This window comes from Leuciscus leuciscus (genome assembly GCF_965113295.1).
Source record: "Leuciscus leuciscus genome assembly, chromosome: 10".
NCBI lineage: Eukaryota > Metazoa > Chordata > Actinopteri > Cypriniformes > Leuciscidae > Leuciscus > Leuciscus leuciscus.
Genome location: NC_138734.1, coordinates 9,566,277 through 9,584,689, shown reverse-complemented (window position 1 = coordinate 9,584,689; position 18,413 = coordinate 9,566,277). Strand labels below are relative to the sequence as shown.

General features: G+C 35.1%; 1 protein-coding gene across 2 annotated transcripts in view; it reads right to left on the bottom strand.

Annotated features, from left to right (window-relative positions):
• Positions 1-18,413, bottom strand: part of cntn5 (contactin 5) — a 305,321-nt gene that overhangs the window by 259,765 nt on the left and 27,143 nt on the right. The gene's annotated exons all lie outside the window — the stretch shown is intronic.

Here is an 18,413-nt window from a genome sequence, read left to right as displayed (position 1 = left end):
TGGCAAGCGCTGGCAGAAAATCGGCAGTTCTAATCTGATTGGCTGGCTTTACGCAATTCCCAAGAGTTGGCACTGGTTCGCCTGGAAACTAAGTTTTGTTTACAAGGTAACGGGTTGATACAATGAGTGCTTTTGATGAAGGATTATTGGATTTGTCAAAGTTTGGTTACTGGCATCAGGTCCTTGAAAGGTACTCATGAGTTTTGTTTGAGGCTCTTGGTAGCAAGAAAACTAGATATGCATACTTAATAATTTTGGACACTTCCCCTAGTTTTACAGAAGAGTGAGTGATATTTTCATATATCCATAATATATATTAATAATGAAGATTTATAATAATTATAATGATTATATCTTAGAAAAAATGCTTCATTGCTTTTAATAATTGAAATGTTTTATATACAAATCAAGCTCACATAAAAGTAAATTATATACTAGAGAGGATCCTTTTAAAACTTGTGATATTTGTAAATAAATAAATAAATAATGATAATAATATTAATTATTTCAAATTATATTTGATATTTTTTTATTATTATTATTATTTTATTCAAGATGTAAGGCAATTATCTTCTTACTTTTTGCTTGATGTTTACACCATATGAAATTTTTAGAGTTACTAAATGTAAAATAATTTTTTTTCACACCAGTCTATTTTTATTCATTTATTTATTAATTTGAATCATTTTTAGTTTTACGGCATATTATAAAACTGTGATTTATCACTTCTTATGTCGGTCAAGTAGGTGAACCGGAACTTTCGTCTACAATCAAGAACCTGTCTCTACAGTATCACTCTAGTATAAAACAGCTTTTGTGTGTGATGTAAATACACATTAGTTATTGTTTACCTCTAGCTGTGTGTTTAGGGCTGTTCTAAGCACATGGTCTCAGCACGACTACAAGAGAAAACCACTGTGTGACGTCTGAACCCCTGCTCTGAATCCACAGGCCAGAATTCTGAACCTCCCTGGCTAAGAGTCCCATGTCGTTTATGATTATTGATTGCAGCAATGGAGACGAGGATCAACTCTTCAGCCATAGCAAATGCCTTGACTATTGATTCCAGTTCAAGTTGACAGAAAAATGATGAAATCCACCAGGGCTATAGACCTCCTTTGACAGGGTACTTATAAAACTGATTTAAAATTACAGATTCGTTTACTGTATTCCGGCACTATATTACCCTTTATACAGCTCTGAGAACAACCACTTATAACCACAACCATTTTTCAACAATTAAAACTTCCCGAACGAAGCAAACAACACACTTGCAAGTTCAAAAGTTCATACAAAGTAATGAAGTTGAACAGGTTCAGCTTTCAGCAATAAAAACATTCACTCTTGACCTAATTATAGAAATAGAGGTAAAATAGGTATGCCGAAAGTATATTAGAAGGATTTACAGTGTTTATATCGTTTGCATCGTGATTGGCATGATTAATTGGACATGTTGTTCTTAAACTTCTATTTGAATTCCATTTAACCGTGTCAGATTGTCAAAATGCATTCCATGTGATGAGAAATAAAATAAATGCATAAACATTGGGAACCTGAAAGTCCATATAATTGCTTTCACAAGACTTTAATTAAAAATGACAAAGAAAGCTGGAGAATAATGCAGCTCTCATTTTTGTTATGTCTGACACACCAATGGAATAATTATAATACAATTATTTGAACTGTAACATTGATATTGTTAAAGAAAAGCACAAAATCTCTCTCTGTCTACTTTGGCGCACACCGCACTCTCATTCCATCATTTACTCACAAAAGCCATGAAATAGTTGTATGTGATTTGTGCATAACAGCCACAAATCCTTTTTGTTGTATTTTTTTAATCTGTGTGTACTATTGTCTGTGCACAACATGCAGGTCTCTGCAGGATTCTGCTAATTTGGTATCACACTGTGCCGCAACGCTGGAGGTAAAGAAAAAAAAAAAAAGCAACACATTATAAGGGAGAAAAGCTGCCATGCAAACACTAGGCTACAATTAACATGTTGTCTCAGGACACAGCGGCACACATCTTTAGATTGCAAAATTAAGAATCTAACTGTACTCTACATTCTGCAAATGTGACCCTGGACCACAAAACCAGTCACAAGAGTCAATTATTTGAAATTGAGATATATGTATCACCTGAAAGATGATTAAATAAGCTTTCCATTGATGTATGGTTTGTTAGGATATGACAATATTTGGCCGAGATACAACGATTTGAAAATTTGGAATCTGAGAGTGCAAAAAAATCGAAACATTGAGAAAATCGCCTTTAAAGTTCTACATTTATGTTCGCGATTTTGCTGCGTTCACTCACAAAAGTAAATGGTAGGACATTTACAAAATATCTTCCTGGAACATGATCTTTACTTAATATCCTAATGATTTTTGTCATAAAAGAAAAATCGATAATTTTGACCCATAGGGTTAGCTATTGCCACAAATATACCCGTGTTACTTATGACTGGTTTTGTGATCCAGGGTCACAAATGTGCTGCCTGAATAAAAGGACTTAGTTGTGGATACAATTATCATTTCAAAACTCTTGACCCTTTTGATGATGAATAGCACTGACAATATCAACTGGATATATACTTGTGTATAAAATCATGCCACAGTGCACTGAAAAGACTATCTCAATTTGCATAAAATCTGTTCCAAGAATGCGCGATTAGAATCAATGTTCACCCACATCAGTGCATTTAAAGTAGAATGCCAAAAGTACTTGGATGTATAGTACAGGAAAAGAAAGTTCAACACGCTTACTTCAGCAATAAAAATGTTTTATAGTGTAGTGAGCTTGTGGTCTGAACTCAATGTGATTTTGTTTACGGTGAAATATTGCCAAGACAATACATCTATCTATTGTATTGTCTTGGCTGGATGAAGCCAAAAGTAAACATACATACTTTAAAAAAAAAAAGAAAAAAGAAGGGAACAAAAGGACTCTAATGAGTTGGTACTTAAAGGGGTAGTTCACCAAAATATGAGCATTTATTCATCATTTACTCCACCTCATGTTATTCCATGACTTTCTTTCTAAAGGAAGATATAAAAAAAATTAAATAAATTGTCCATAAAATGAAATTCAGTGGAAGCTGAAACAATATCTTTTTTTCTTTTTCTTTTTTTTTAAGAACCAAAATCATACAGGTTTTTAAATTCTTGTAGCTTAAACAGTACAACATGACACAAGACATGCCAATGTTATGGGTTTGACTCCCAGGGAATACATAATTGCAAACATGTAATGCAATGCAAATCTGAATTAATGAATAAAAGTGTTTGGCAAATGCATTCACTTAAATGTTAGAATGACATGAGGCAGAGTAAACGATGGAAGGAATTGGGTGAACTATCAAAAAGACTCAAGAGTTGTTAGTTTACTGAGTTTTAAATGCAAAAGTAGAATGCTGTTGAAAACACCAATTCCAGCTTGTCCATCTTTGTATTACAGGAATTTCTCGTTTATTGCCTTAAGATGAATCAGGATGCAAACTGCATCCATCTTAATGGATGACACAGAGGAAACTCTGACCAATAAGAGAACAGTTTTACTCACATGTGACTTGCATAAACACATTCGAAACGAACCAAGAAGAAAATGCTACATTGCAACAAATTAAGTTCCTGTTTCGGAACAAAGCAAACAATCTACAGGTCTAAAAATGCCTTAAAAGATTAAAAACCCTTGCCGATCCGATAAAAAAAAAAGAAAAAAAAAAAGTAGTAATACTAAGTACAGAATTAGCACATCATATTTTTTGAATACGTATACAATAAAATACACTGATAAAGTATTTGCAATAATGCACTGATAGTTATTAGTAAGGTAACATTTATATATATATATATATATATATATATATATTTATTTTTTTTATTTTTTTTTTCTTGCTGGAACAGGTATTTCTACCTTTATTTGTCTCCCTCATTTACCTCAGAGTAATAGATAGATGATGGAAAGAGGAAGAACAAGAGTGCTGTTAACCTCTCCAATCCTCTCTCATCTTCAGACAGCCACACACTTACCCATTCAACAGCAGCAAATCTGCCGGCAGATTTTTAACACCTTTCCTGGGAGACTATTTCACTGGTTATATACGTTTAATTTCTGATCACTTCAGAGACGTGCCTTCATCAAACGCTGACTGAAATGGAAAGCAAGCGTTTATGTGCATTTCAAACGGAGCTTCAGGAGTGTAATTAAAAAAAAAAACTGTGTATGGAAATAAGCACTCTACCTCTATCTTAAAATGACCCCATGTGAAGCACGCTCTCACTGAAGGGCTCTTCTAAAGATGGAGGGGGAGACGGCCCTGATCCATCTCAGACCTTTTTACCTGTGATGAGCGACTAAATGAGGTTAGTTGTGATCAGTTGTTACAATCAAGCTCCGTGGACCTTCTCTTCTACATGGAGATGGTGGCTCTTAGCATCAATGATTTATGCGAGTTATGATTAGGGTCGCGGCAGTGTGGCTTGTTGCTCACCTTAAGTGTGACCCGTGTGGGCAGTTCTCTGCGATTTCATTCATCAATTTCAATCATGGCTATTGGACCGGGCTGGAAGATTATTTAAGCCAAAGAACACTTCAAACGAGCGCTGTACTCCACTAACTTTAATGTGTGAAGGAATAACACTTTACTCATCCTGACAGGGATTATCTCCTGAGGTTTTTCATGATTCACTAAGGAATACAGATGAAATAGCAGTGCAATTGAAAGGCCACGGTGTTTAATTAATCAGGTTTGCGTAAGCATTATTGAAGAAGTGTGATGGTGTTATTCATAACTAAGATAAAATTGCTCTTAATGTATCAGCCTGAAAGATCTGTCATGCATAAATTTAGTTTATGCATGTTATTTCCAGGTTTAAAAAAGCATTGATGTGCTTTATTTGGCATTCAACTGAAGTGGTTTTAAAGATGAAATGATTTGGTGGTTTGTTGCAATCTGAATTGAATGTTATGACAAAATCTTTTTTTTCTATTTTTTTTTTTTTTTCTATTATGTTGTCTTCACTGGCTACACACGAAAACAAACTGAAAAAGATGATCAGTTATCAGTAAGAATCAGTCCAATGAATCCTTCACTGAATGAACTCACATGATTCTCAGCTAAAAAAACACATTCAATAGAAAATAATGGAATAATGCAAACATAATTTGGAGTAAAACAGGAACTTTGATTTTATTATACAATTAAAATAACACACAGATAACTGATGGTTGCAATTCATTAGCAAAAGTGGCGTTTGATTGTGTGTTTTGTATGTATTTTCGTGAATCAGTTCCAACATGCCTTGACTAGATTGATCAATATTCATAACTAGATTTGCACTTTAATGTACTTATTCTATTAAACTTATTTCAATCTACCCATAATGACTGGTTAAAGGGGTCATGACGTGAGAAATCAAATTTGCTTAGATCTGTGTACCATTAAAACATCCTGCAAGTTTCATGGCTTGAAACATCCTCCTCATTATAAACAAAGCATTTATTTAATCAAGCTCCAAAAACGGCGCGTTTGGATATTGTAGGATTTGTGGCATCAGACGGGAAAATGCATTTGCATATGCCGGCCTCCAGAGCAAGACTTTGACAAACAGTTTTACATCATGGCACCACAGGCCCCGCCCACTGGCATTCAGTTGCTTAATGGCTGACATTTGATGTTAGTTTGATGTTAGCCAATCATAACAGTGGCCATTTATCGACAAGCCTAGTGTCAGAATGAGAGTTGAAAATAATCATTTTTCCATACATGTATGTGTGTGCAAAAAAACTTTATCATCATTATAAGTGAACCTCAAGGAACATATTAAAATAAAAATAAAATAAAATTCATGTCATGACCCCTTTAAAATAACAAAATCTGAAATTAAAGATATAAATATATATTAAATATATAAGCATATAACTAATATTTTAGCTATATCACCCAGCCTCACCATTAACTGGCATTTTTTTTCACCTACATAAACATGCACTTCAGTACCTGCCAGGTCTGGCGTTTATTTATGCTTAAATTATTGAGCAGAAGTAACCAGGGGTGCGTTTCCCGAAAGCATCGCTGGCAAACTATGGTCGCAAGTTCATCGCAATGTCCATTGAACTCTATTGGCAACGAGGGAACTTGCGACCATAGTTGGCTAACGATGCTTTTGGGAAACGCACTCAATATTAGAAAAAAAAGAAGCTCACTCAATATTATCATCATCATTCAATTAGGTGTCTATGTGAGTTCCACCATCTGTAGTAATTACCTTAATGTCTCACTTTATGTTCACAGATATGGAGGAACAGGTTTGTGTTGATTTAATTCACTGATAGACAGTTCAAAATAAACTATTAAAGAGGCCACATACAATAGTGTGATTAAATAAGATCTAGACTTGACGCATCAACAACAAATGACGTGGTGGCAAAGACTGCAGTATTACGCATTTCAAAATATGACTTGATAAATCAAAAATCATGTAATATCTGTAAATTGAGGCTCTGCATGTCACAGCGGATGAGCATCAGACTTTTTCTATGTGATTAATAACCCATCATGACATCTCCAATGCAATTCCGCCAACCGAATGCATTTTCTTATTAGACAGATCACTCTCAAGATGATGTGTATTTCATTTTGTTGTTGTCCAAACCAGTCCATGTGTTTTGTTTTTTATTAGTCAGTGTTCTGCCATATTGGACCATATATCTAGCAATGAGATTCAACGAATTGTCTACTGATTAATTTAACGCTACACACAACTTGGTCAGGTGGGCTGGGACAACACAATATGAGCTAAACATTTGAATCAGTTGTTCTCCAGTCTCAAGCTTTCTGGACAAGTTTTGCTAAAGATAAAAACATGGATATCAAATCAGTATTTCATGAACAATGGCTCAAGAAAATTCAGCCCGCGTATTCACACATCTCTCCTCGTTTCACTCCTCATGTCCTTGCGAGAGGACGGGTAAGATGTCAAATGATTTTGTGATCTTCTTTTTAATGAAATACAAAAAAGACAATGTGCCACATTCAAACTCCACGTAAAAGTTAAAAACGATTGTTTTTGTGAAGAACACAAGAAGAATGATCATCTTTGACTTGCCTCTGAGAACCCCTGCGGAATGCACATGGAAGTTGCAAAACATCAAATAAAGAGTTAAATAAATATAAAAGTGGATGAATGACATCTCAATGGACATTTCATCCTCCCAGCATTCAGTCATCATAGACGAGCACTGGGACGTTCCAGCAAACGCTGACATTTCTGGGGCGACTGGATAAGTGACACCTGCAGTGAGGGGCGGCGCACGTGTTTGGTCAGTAAAGGGATTACTGGGATGTCCTTTAAGGGAACTAAGAATCTCATAAACACAAAGCCAAACACAAAAGTGTTTATTGAAAGCCCACGGATTTTAAGGTCAGTCAATTTCAGGGTTTTCTCCCTTCTGTCTCTTTCTCCTGCTTCTCAAGCACAGGTAGCCTTTTTTGTTGTTGTTAGTCCATTTCTTGTGTCAAAAAGAAGCTGCTGTGTGATCTATCATATTTTCTGTGTTCATTAAATGAATACTGAGAATGTTATCTAAATCATACATTTACACCAAATGAAAATGCATTGTTCATGTAAAAAAACAAGATTTATTATTAATTTGCCCTGTGTTTCATGTACGTGAATAAAGAATCAACAGAAAAGTACAGGCCAGTACAGATGCATTAAAGTCTCTTTCTGTCTCTCTCTCATACACACATGTAATTGAACTTGATTCAGCTAAAATTACAACTATAAAAAGCACTTTTTTTTTTTTTTTTTTTTTTTGGCCTAGCACCATTATCTGATTTGCATATACCTTTACTAAACCAGGTGCTAAAACGATGCAAATGTAGTTTGAAAATTCATTCTTAGTGAGTTTCCGCCCTCTGAGAGTGTTTGGAGAGCTGCTGTTCTCTGGGGAAATAAATGGCTGAGTATTAACAGTTACAGCAGAAACCCGAATACCCAGCCTTGAAACTCTCAGGCTTCTCCTGTAACGGTACCTTTGTGTGCAGTTTTAAACACTACTTTTGGAATCAGAACAGCCTCTAATGACTATAGGAGGAAAGAAACATACAGCGTTTGGTGAAATCCCAGCAGAAGCTTACTAATTTGCACACAATCAAGAACCTACTAAATCTGGCTTGTTTTCATTGCGAAAAATGACTTGCAACACACATAAATGGCACCGTTGTCATCTGTCAATATTCTAGACTACTGAGGATAGGAAGTTGTGTCTGGGAGTAATCGATGTCTGGATGTGAAAGTCAATCCATGCATTTTCAGATTGTGGCACGACAAATGAATATTAATTTAAATGATTTGTTGATCAGATCAGTTGTAAGGCCAGAATGACCACAAGCTTTAGAAAACAGACTCAAAGTAAAGAGCCACTCTGACAGCATTCAGAGCAGATGTTTCTATGTGTCTGTTCATTATTACTGACAGCTCCATTTATAATACAGGGTTTCTATGCTCAAGTGTTAATCTTGCATTGCCGTGATCATGCTGGACTTTGTGCTCCAATGACTTCCTTTCATATGCATGCAAATGTGGGAGACAGAAACCAGTATGAATGTTCAAGTTTAGTGCACTCACTTCATATGACATGAAGATGTTTGACCAATAGAGAACCTAAATGTCAGTTCGACAGTTTGACCTCTTGGCTGATTAGAATGAACCAAAGAAACTTCAGAGCTGCAGGTTACATTAAATAGTTTGGCATTTTGAATGTATTATTTGTTTATTATTTAAACAGAAGCCAGAGTGTCACAATATATCATGTTTTTTTGCACTGTCAGTGAATTCAAATGTTTGGTAACACTTTAGTTTAGGGTCCAATTCTCACTTTTTACTAGTTGCTTATTAGCATGCATATTACCAGGATATTGGCTGTTTATTAGGTAAGGGTTAATGCCTGACGAGGTGTCCACTGTCAGGTATTAATGGACGACGGCGAGGCGTGAACCGTCCGACACGCAGCGAAGGACGGTTGCCTCCTCCGAAGTCCATTAATACCTGACAGTGGACACCTCGAAGGGCATTAACCCGCTTATACCATGGTCACTTGCTAAATAACACATTTTTAAAACATTAGTTTATATTTTAATTAGTTTTACAATCGAAATCTAAAGTTTTTACTAACAATAACTTGGTTTCGGAGATAGTCCGCTCAGCTCGTAGAACCCTTCAGTTTACTGCCTGTTGCTATGGTTACTCACAGCTGATGTAGCCAGCGCATTTATTTATTAATTTCGAACGGTAAACAGTCAGTTTCACCAGATCTCCTTTACTAAGTGTCCTCTATCACTTTTTAACGGACACCCTGCAGCCAATCAGAATCGAGTATTCACCCAGACCATGGTATAAAACGTATTAATGCCTTTTTCTGCATGACCATATTATACATCCCTTAATCCTACCAAATACCTAAACAACTACCTTACTAACTATTAATAAGCAGTAATTAGGAGTTTATTGAGGCAAAAGTCGTAGTTAATAGTTTGTTAAAAGTGAGAATTGGACCCTAAACTAAAGTGTGACCAAAATTTTGTTAGTTCAAATTCAAGTGTGACCACAGCTTAAGGGCAGTATTGAAAGAAATTATATAGTCCCACAAAGATGGCAATATAGGACATCCATGTCCTTGTGGGGACATTTACTGGTCCTCAGGAGGAATAAAGCTTATAAATAATACTAAGTGATGTTTTTTGAAAATCTAAAAACGCAGAAAGTTTTATGTGATGGGTAGGGTTAGGGTTAGGGTTAGGGATCAAATAAAATAAAACATCTGTGTCTGTGTATGTGTACATGTTTTTCTATCCCGGTGGGGACTTCAAACTGAATTCACACAGACTCATGGATACTCGTGTCCAGGGGCGGTGCTAGGGCTGGGCTAAGGGGGTTTAAGCCCTGAATGTTTTTAGTAAAGCCCCAAATATTTTGTTACCGTGTCTTTCTTATAGAGCAAAACAATTAATCAGAAAAACAAATGTGAAGAAGATTTTTCTGTGATGGGTAGGTTTAGGGGTAGGGTTAGTGTAATGGGATAGAATTTACCGTTTGTACAGTATAAAAACCATAACGTCTATAGAGAGTCCCAACAAAGATATTGAACCAGACATGGTTGTGTTACTATTTTATTCACTGGATTATCCAAAAATATGCATGGTTATTTGTTATATTAAGTTATATATAACCATGGCCATTTTTGATAATCCAGTGAACTAAATAATCAAATGAGATGAAGTACACTCTAAAAACTGCTGGGTTGTGTTAACCCAATTTTGGGTCAAATATGGTCTCACCCAACGTTGGGTTAAAAATTTAATTTAAAAATGGACAAACCCAGCCGTTGGTTTACAGTTTTAATGTAACCAATGCAATTTGTCCATTTTTAAATTGCATTTTTGTCCATTTTTGATTTTGTCCAAAATGCAATTTGTCCATTTTTAAATTGCATTTTTTAACCCAACGTTGGGTGAGACCATATTTGACCCAAAATTGGGTTAACACAACCCAGCAGTTTTTAGAGTGTATACCTTTCACTTGTAGAATATTTTTATTGTAAATATTCATGAGATTATTCATAACAAATGATTAAGAAGTCTGGCATCAGTGCAGCAAACCTATATACTGTACAATATAGGCACGTAACGCTCTAGGCAAAAAAAAACGATGTAATAATAAAACATTAAAAATGCACGCATGAGTCACAATCAAAGATGTGTGACCACACATCACTCTGTATGAATGCAGCAGGTTGTGATGTTGCTTGGCAACCATAACCTATAGTTACATATTGTAAAAACTGGACACGAGTGGAATAACACAACAGGTCAAACTTAAAAATCGCTGTCAGTATAATCAGTTATGCTGTCTATGCTGGCAGCACCATCTGTCACACAGTTTGCAGAGTGGATTACTATATCAGCACTGTTCTCAAAAAAAAGGGGGAAACACAGCTAGTCTTATTTCATCATTATTATTTGTGATCAACACAACATAACTGCCTCTTTGTTTTAAAACTTTTTTTCTTTGCTTTCAATTAATGTCTAGTTATCTAAAATGTGCAATCTGCTAGATTAAATAATTTAAGTGTGATGTGAACCAATCAAATATAGGCTACTTTAGATATTACTGAAACTGTAGTTCCCAGCATGCTTTTAATGGGGGAGAATGCAAATGTTGAAATTAAGTATTATGTTATGTGTTTTTGAGCAAGATGAGAAAAGAGGGGAGATTTGATAGTGTTTAAAATTCAATTAGGATGGGATTTAGAACTTGTTTTAATTACACTGAGTTATCTTGGTGGTGAAAAGTGGAGCTTTTGCCAAAGCGGAGGATTGGGAAATACAAGAGCTGCATGATTCCGGATGAATTAAGAATCCCATTTTTTGGGGGTTTCAAACTGAGATCACGATTCTCCCATAATTCTGAACAGACTACTAAACAAAATAACATGTCATTTACAAGAGGTTCTGACAAATGTTAATTACTGCAGTCTATTTAAAATGTTTAATGAATCTGAATGAATTATTTAAAAAATGGTTTGAATGAATGATTCAATGACTCATTTATATTATTGTTTCATTACTGGATGAATCAGCGTTCTTTGAACAAATCTCTTGAGTAAATGATTCAATGCCAAATCAATTTTTTTTTACAGTCACTTGTCGCCACCTGGTGGTGTAAGGATGTAATCAATACATTGATTCACTCTATTTTGAATAGATTTGAATGCTCCGATCAGAGCATGTGAGCGGAGTGGAGCGAGAGCGAGCGGGCGGATCTTGGACAGAGCGCAGAGCGGCATTTTTAAAAGGACAGAGCGTCGCCTTATTTCCCGCACCAATTTCGCTCCAATTTCGCTCAGTTCACACCACGAGTCTGAAGTAGACTATTTTCAGTCAAAACTCGGCTCAATAATGGAGTTCAAAAAGTAGGCTACTTCAAAAAGGAAAATGAGAAGTCATACAGGTGTAGGCTACTATTAATATAAAACTAACTAACAATGATAATGTGGTACAAGAAAACGAATGTGGAGACATCGTTTCAGTCAGCAAAGATTCATATTGGAATCTCAAAAGACACATCTCTCGAAAACATGAACGTGACCTACGCGAACACGCAACAAAAGGTTAGCAAATTGAATACGGTAACTTGTAACAAAGTGTAAATTAAATATAGCGTAATATTCAAACAAATTTGTTTTTTCATTCAAGTAGACCTAATGGTTCATTTTATTTAGCCGAATTTGTGTCGTCCATAATAATATTTATATTATTAGGCCCAATTATTCGTTTAATTTTACAGCAGTTTGTGTGTATGGAAGCCAATTTAAATTTTAACTGTTAATCGTGCAGCTCTAGTAAATACAGAGAATGTTTTGCTGCTTTACTGAAGGAGCATTTCATTACTTAGCATTTAACATGCAAATAATATGTGTAACCATAACAATCCTGTCAGGGAACCATACACGTTTAAATTGAGATTACTTAATTGGGTCACTTAAAATTAACTTCATTCCCTGATGTTGAAGATATGAGAACAAATGATGTTTAAGTTATTTGAGTCATGTGGAACCAACAGGATTAGATTGTGTATATCCAACACACTTTTTTCAGTATGGCACCGCAGTAGTACTTTATGTAAGAGTATCAAAACTTTGTCTTGGTCACAAAGGAACAGTGAAATACCAATTTCACAGTCAAAAACCTGATGGATTCCTTTAAATCATACGACATGGGAAAGCGGTAAAGCAGACCAAAAAGTTGAATGCGGTTTGCTGAAAAGTAAACCATTCAAAACGCCCACTTCAACTGTCCAATTAGACTCAAAGACTTCTTTTCCTACTATTTAGAGAATATTTTGGGAAACGAAACCCTCCAACTTCTCCAGGTAGATTCAGTCGTTAACATTCTAAGCTTCATTACCTCTAACTCTTAAAACATAAATCCAGAAACCAAAGCCAATCCACCCACATGTCTCCGTTCAATCAATGCAAAAAGCAGCAGGTTCCATTGCCAGGTTCAGCGGGCCGGCTGGAACAATAGTTTCACGTCTGGAACGAGAGTGCTTCAGCTCAAGTCAAGTTCGGAATGGAGTTTTAATGGCACAGTGATCAGGCATTTCGAGAAAATGAGCGTTATCTTCCGGCAAAAGGCAGCTCAATTAACACATCCACTCAAAACGACACAGTAGATCCAGACGAAGAAGAAAAAAACACCCACGCATGTTCTGCACACCCACTGCCGCCCCTCCTCCAGAGTCACAGAAAGTGACACGGATACTTATTTACATTACTCAACTTTTGTGTTTGACTCTGGTGACTAAAGAGGTGTTTTTTTGATCATCCTAAACCAGGATTATCTGTGTGCCCTGTTCATCCAGGGGGAGTGTTCCTGAAACCAGTAGGAAACAATACAAAAAAAAAACACAATTCTGTTTGGTGCTGCTAGTTGCGAAGAAATTATATAATAAGACAACCCCCCCTCCATTTTTCAAGATGTAGTTTTTGATAAAGAAAATGCTTTAAAAAAATAATAATTCATACTGCATATTTTTCTTTCTTTTTTTTTTTTGGCATACCATAAAAATAACCTGTAGCCCATCTGAATTATATAACAATAAGGCTATCCATCTCATAGTGAAACCATGTAGCCAACCGAAATGCCATTAAAAGTCGAAGTGAAATCTTATTTTGAAATCACGTATGGGGGAAGTTTGGTCCCGTCAGTGAGGTACGCAGGTTTTTTTTTTATACTTTATTAGAGTTTATATCTCACAATTCAGCTATAATATAATTATTATACATTATTACAGTGATATAAAAATTCTCAAGGGATATAATGTATGGATTTATTTATATTTATTTCCATTCATTATATATATGGGAGTTAATTAGTGAGTAAAGGTGCCAGAACAGAACTCGGATCTACCTCTGTCTAGTTAATATATAATCTGCAATGACAATAGTGCAGCAATTATTGTTAATTCCTTTAAAAAGTGACAGAGAGTTAGCAGATATATCTTGCTAGACATGGAGAGAAATATAATAAGACAGAAAGAAAAAAATATTGAAAGGAGGGGAAAAAAAGCATCATCTCCAAAACGCGTATAATCTTCATAAAAAGGTTTAAATTAAGGAAATACATTATTTTTTGTAAGATCAATAAAGTATCTGCAGGGTGCATCAGTCATGTCGTGGAGGTTCTCGGTTTAATCTAAGCATAAACACTAATTAATATGCAGGACTAATGAGTGTGATAGATGAATTGTAATGATTTGCACTGAGTTGAGAAATGATCTAAGCTGCTTAATTAAGCAAGATCTAACAAGGAAATCAGAGGACAAGCGTCCTTTAGCAACTCTTTCACATCTGCATGTATCTCTTCATCAAATTCTGTTTTAAACTCAATTCTTAAGGATTTTTCAACAAAACCGAAAATTCCCTCATTATTTATTTTGTCGCAAAATAAACTTGTATTACTTTTTATTTTCCGTGCAACACAAAAAGGAGAAGTTCAACGGAATATGCACTTTTCCATACAAAGAATGAATATGTGATAGAGGAACAGTCATATGACTGTATATTCCAAGTCTTCTAAAACAGATATAAAGAAGAAAATATACCAGTGCATTTTTAGCTTTACATCCAAAATCTGCAATTAAGAGCAGAGATTACATAATTTGAAGTAACACATTAGTTTTAAATTTACAATAAAATATCTGTTATCTTTGTGTGCGCTGTAGTTCTTGACTAAATTTCGAATTTGCATTTCCTTCAGCATGAGGCTTATTAATTTCACTTTTGGTGTGAAAGGGCCTTTACATTTCCCCCCAAAAATGGTATTTAATAAAAAAATAAAAAAACTTTAAAAAATCACTTTTTTTTTTTATACAAACAAACAAACAACAACAACAACAAGCAAACCCAGCCCAGATAAGAAACATTTTCAAAAAGTAACAATACATAGAACAATAAACACCAATCTGAATTGATCAGAACTGCTACAGGATGTGCAATATATCAATTTAAAACATTTAGGAATATGTATATGCATACTTAATGCCTCTGGTTCCTTTAATTCAAACTATTTGAAGGCAGCTAATGAGTATTTTTTTTTATTTTATTTTTTTTATTTATGAAAAAGATTCTGCTCATGAGAGAGACATTCAATTGTTAACTGATTACAGCATCTGTGCTATGTTTGCGGATATGTGCAAACAGTAGATTTCCCCCTGATAGGTTCATTGGCACTACATACACATACGTATTTTGGTCTGCATGTCTACATTTCCCATCAATCCATTTGGCAGTACGAAAATTATAAATACAAAAAGCACTTCATTTTGTTACATTAGCACCTAAAATGCTTATTTTCATTGTTGGAAAGTGGAAAAAGAGAATGCAATTGCCTAGTGCGTTAAGTTTGATCTGAACAAAATCACTTGAAAGAAAGTCATGTCATAATAACTGGAACTTCTAGACAGGATCTTCCTAAAAAGAACTGAAAACCGCTTTGTGTATATATTTGGAACTGGTTCTGAGGGCTGGTAACCAACAGTATCAACCACTGAGATCAAAATGTGCATTTATCCCTGATCTCACACAGGCACACATATGAGAATGCAGATGCCTGTCTACAAATGCAAGGACAAGGAGAGAGACAAATCCATATTCATCTGCTGTGTGAACTGGAAGTTATCTCTGCACACAAAGATTTGGAAATAACACCGCTATCTGCTCCTTTGTGCCCCAGGTTGCCTTTGTGATAGCACTGACACCATCAGATTAAAGTCAAACCCTGTCAAATATTCCTATGGAATCTAACAGCTGAGGGATGGAAATTAGGTGAGATCCTAGTGTGGATATCAACCGTGGATTTTCAGAGACATTTCTATAACTGGGCTTTTAAATGCTTGGGTGCATTTTATGGGAGAATCTTAAAGCCTGTCAAGAATTTGTCCTATGGTCATATTTCACCACCAGATATGATACCTGGACATGTTTTGTGAGATTTAAGCTTGAATATGCAAATAGAATTTGAAGAGTCTGTAAATGTGTTTTTACAATCTAGTAAATTTTAATCTTACTTTGTACCGCAAATAAATAACTATTTATTACATTGTTTATACAATGATTATGTCTTTTTGAATAATCATGACTTTTTAATATGTTTCCCTGCTTAGGCATGAAACACTGGGCCAAAAACAAGTCAAAGTTGTCGGGCAACAAATGAGGTACCATGCGCTGTCTGGCTAAAAATAAAAACCCTATTGGTATGCCTGAAACAATTGAGACTGCCTACAATTATTTAAAGAGCCTGATCGTATGATATGACTTTTAATCAGGCTAGTCTCATATGATTCATCAGTGGCTTTCATACACATTCAGTACACGTGAAAGCAACTTTCTGAAGAGAGTGAAGCAGTAAAGGCTGACAGGGAGAAGACCCGCTACTTTATGACATACAATAAACGTGAAGGGGGGAGATGAACAGATGGTCTCATAATGTGTCTGTGTCTGCAGTCACACAAGTCAAGGTTAAACACAGTCTGAACGCATCTGGATAGAGGCACAGAAAATACATTCACACCTAGTTTGAATAAAACTTTATGCTGTTATATGCAGCAGCCTATAAATGTATCATAAATATAAATGAGTCATATGCTAAAATCCTACACTTCTTTTTAAGTGATGGATGGATGGATGGATGGATGGATGGATGGATGGATGGATGGATGGATGGATGGATGGATGGATGGATGGATGGATGGATGGATGGATGGATGGATGGATGGATGGATGGATGGATGGATGGATGGATGGATGGAACTCTGTGGACATTAAAGGAAGTCATTTAAAGTCATCTTGAATTGACTCGCAACCTATTTCACATCCATAATGTTGCATATAAACCAAGTGAAACAAGACATTGAATGAGTAATAAATATGAGTAATATAGGACAGCACACTTTATACACTGGAAATTGATTTGATACTGGCCATTCAGAATATCAGAATGGAACCAGACCAATGCCATGCCTTTCAGTTATGTCTATTCTTAGTTTCCTTTTCATGGACCTTTAGTTTAAGTTTTAGTTTTAATTTGTCACGTTTTCAGAAGATAGAAAGTCATACAGGTTACATGCTGTCACAATTTTCATTTTTGTGCGGGATATCCCTTTAATAGGGTCAAGTTTTGAGTTCATGTTGGCTGTTAATTAAAAAATGAACAATATGTTGTAGAGGTGTGAATCCAAAACAATTTGGTGAGTAATGATTTAATTAAATGATTCTCAATGCATCTTTTCCTCCAATTCTTTTATTAATAATAATTACTATTGATAAGCACAATACAGTTTTGTAATAAGAACAAAGATGTGAATAGCAAACAGTAGAACAAATACAATATAAGAAACACAGTGCTTTACATTTATTTACATCTATTTAACAGAATCATTCAAGGAAGAAATAATCAATGTAATAATCAAAAGTAAAAATAATCACTGCGTAGTCTGTAATTTATTATTTACAAATATGATTATTATTGTAATATTTGTTCCCTTTTTACCCTTTTTTTTTTACAGAGAATACTCGGCAAGACATATTTTGAAATAATTTTGTGTATCTGACCGTTCAAGCATAATATGTCACTAAACTGAATTCGGGATTGCATGGTGTCTGAGAGAAGCGGCTTTCTGTGCGCACGCTTCGGGTGCGTGTCAGTCAGATCTTGTTTATGGCATATTGCGCTTAATAACTTTTTTTTCTTAGGGTTAGGGTTTTCTAAACCTAACCCTAAAAAACCCTTTTTTTTCTTGTACTTTACATGCACATTCATGCATGTTCTTTCCGTAAAAAACTAAATGTGCCGAAATATCTGCTTTTAAGAAATGAGGTAAATTTTCTGCGAACATCAGATGCAAATGCTTTGCTTATGATATTTTTATTAATATATAATAAGAGCAGTTTATTTTATTACAATAAAACAGTATATTAATATGTGTCGCAGTTTGTTTTCATAAGTCACATTTTACTTTGTTTAGTTTTCCCGCCACTCCTTTGTTACCATGGTCACCGTCATCATTATTAGTTCATTTGGTTCATCTGTGTTTGATTAATCATCCTCATTTGTGTTTTCTTTAATAGTTTGTCCCTCACATCCATTCTCTCTCTGATCACCGTTATATGTAAGTTTGTGTTGCTCAGCCTGTTTACCTGTCTTCTGAATTATTATTAAAACATTGTATTGGAAATTATCTTCTTCTTCTTCTTCGTCTGCCTTCCTGCAACCCACCGTGACAGTATGACAGGCCTATTTGATTCATTTTTTTAATCGATTATTTTGTATTAATGCATCAATGCA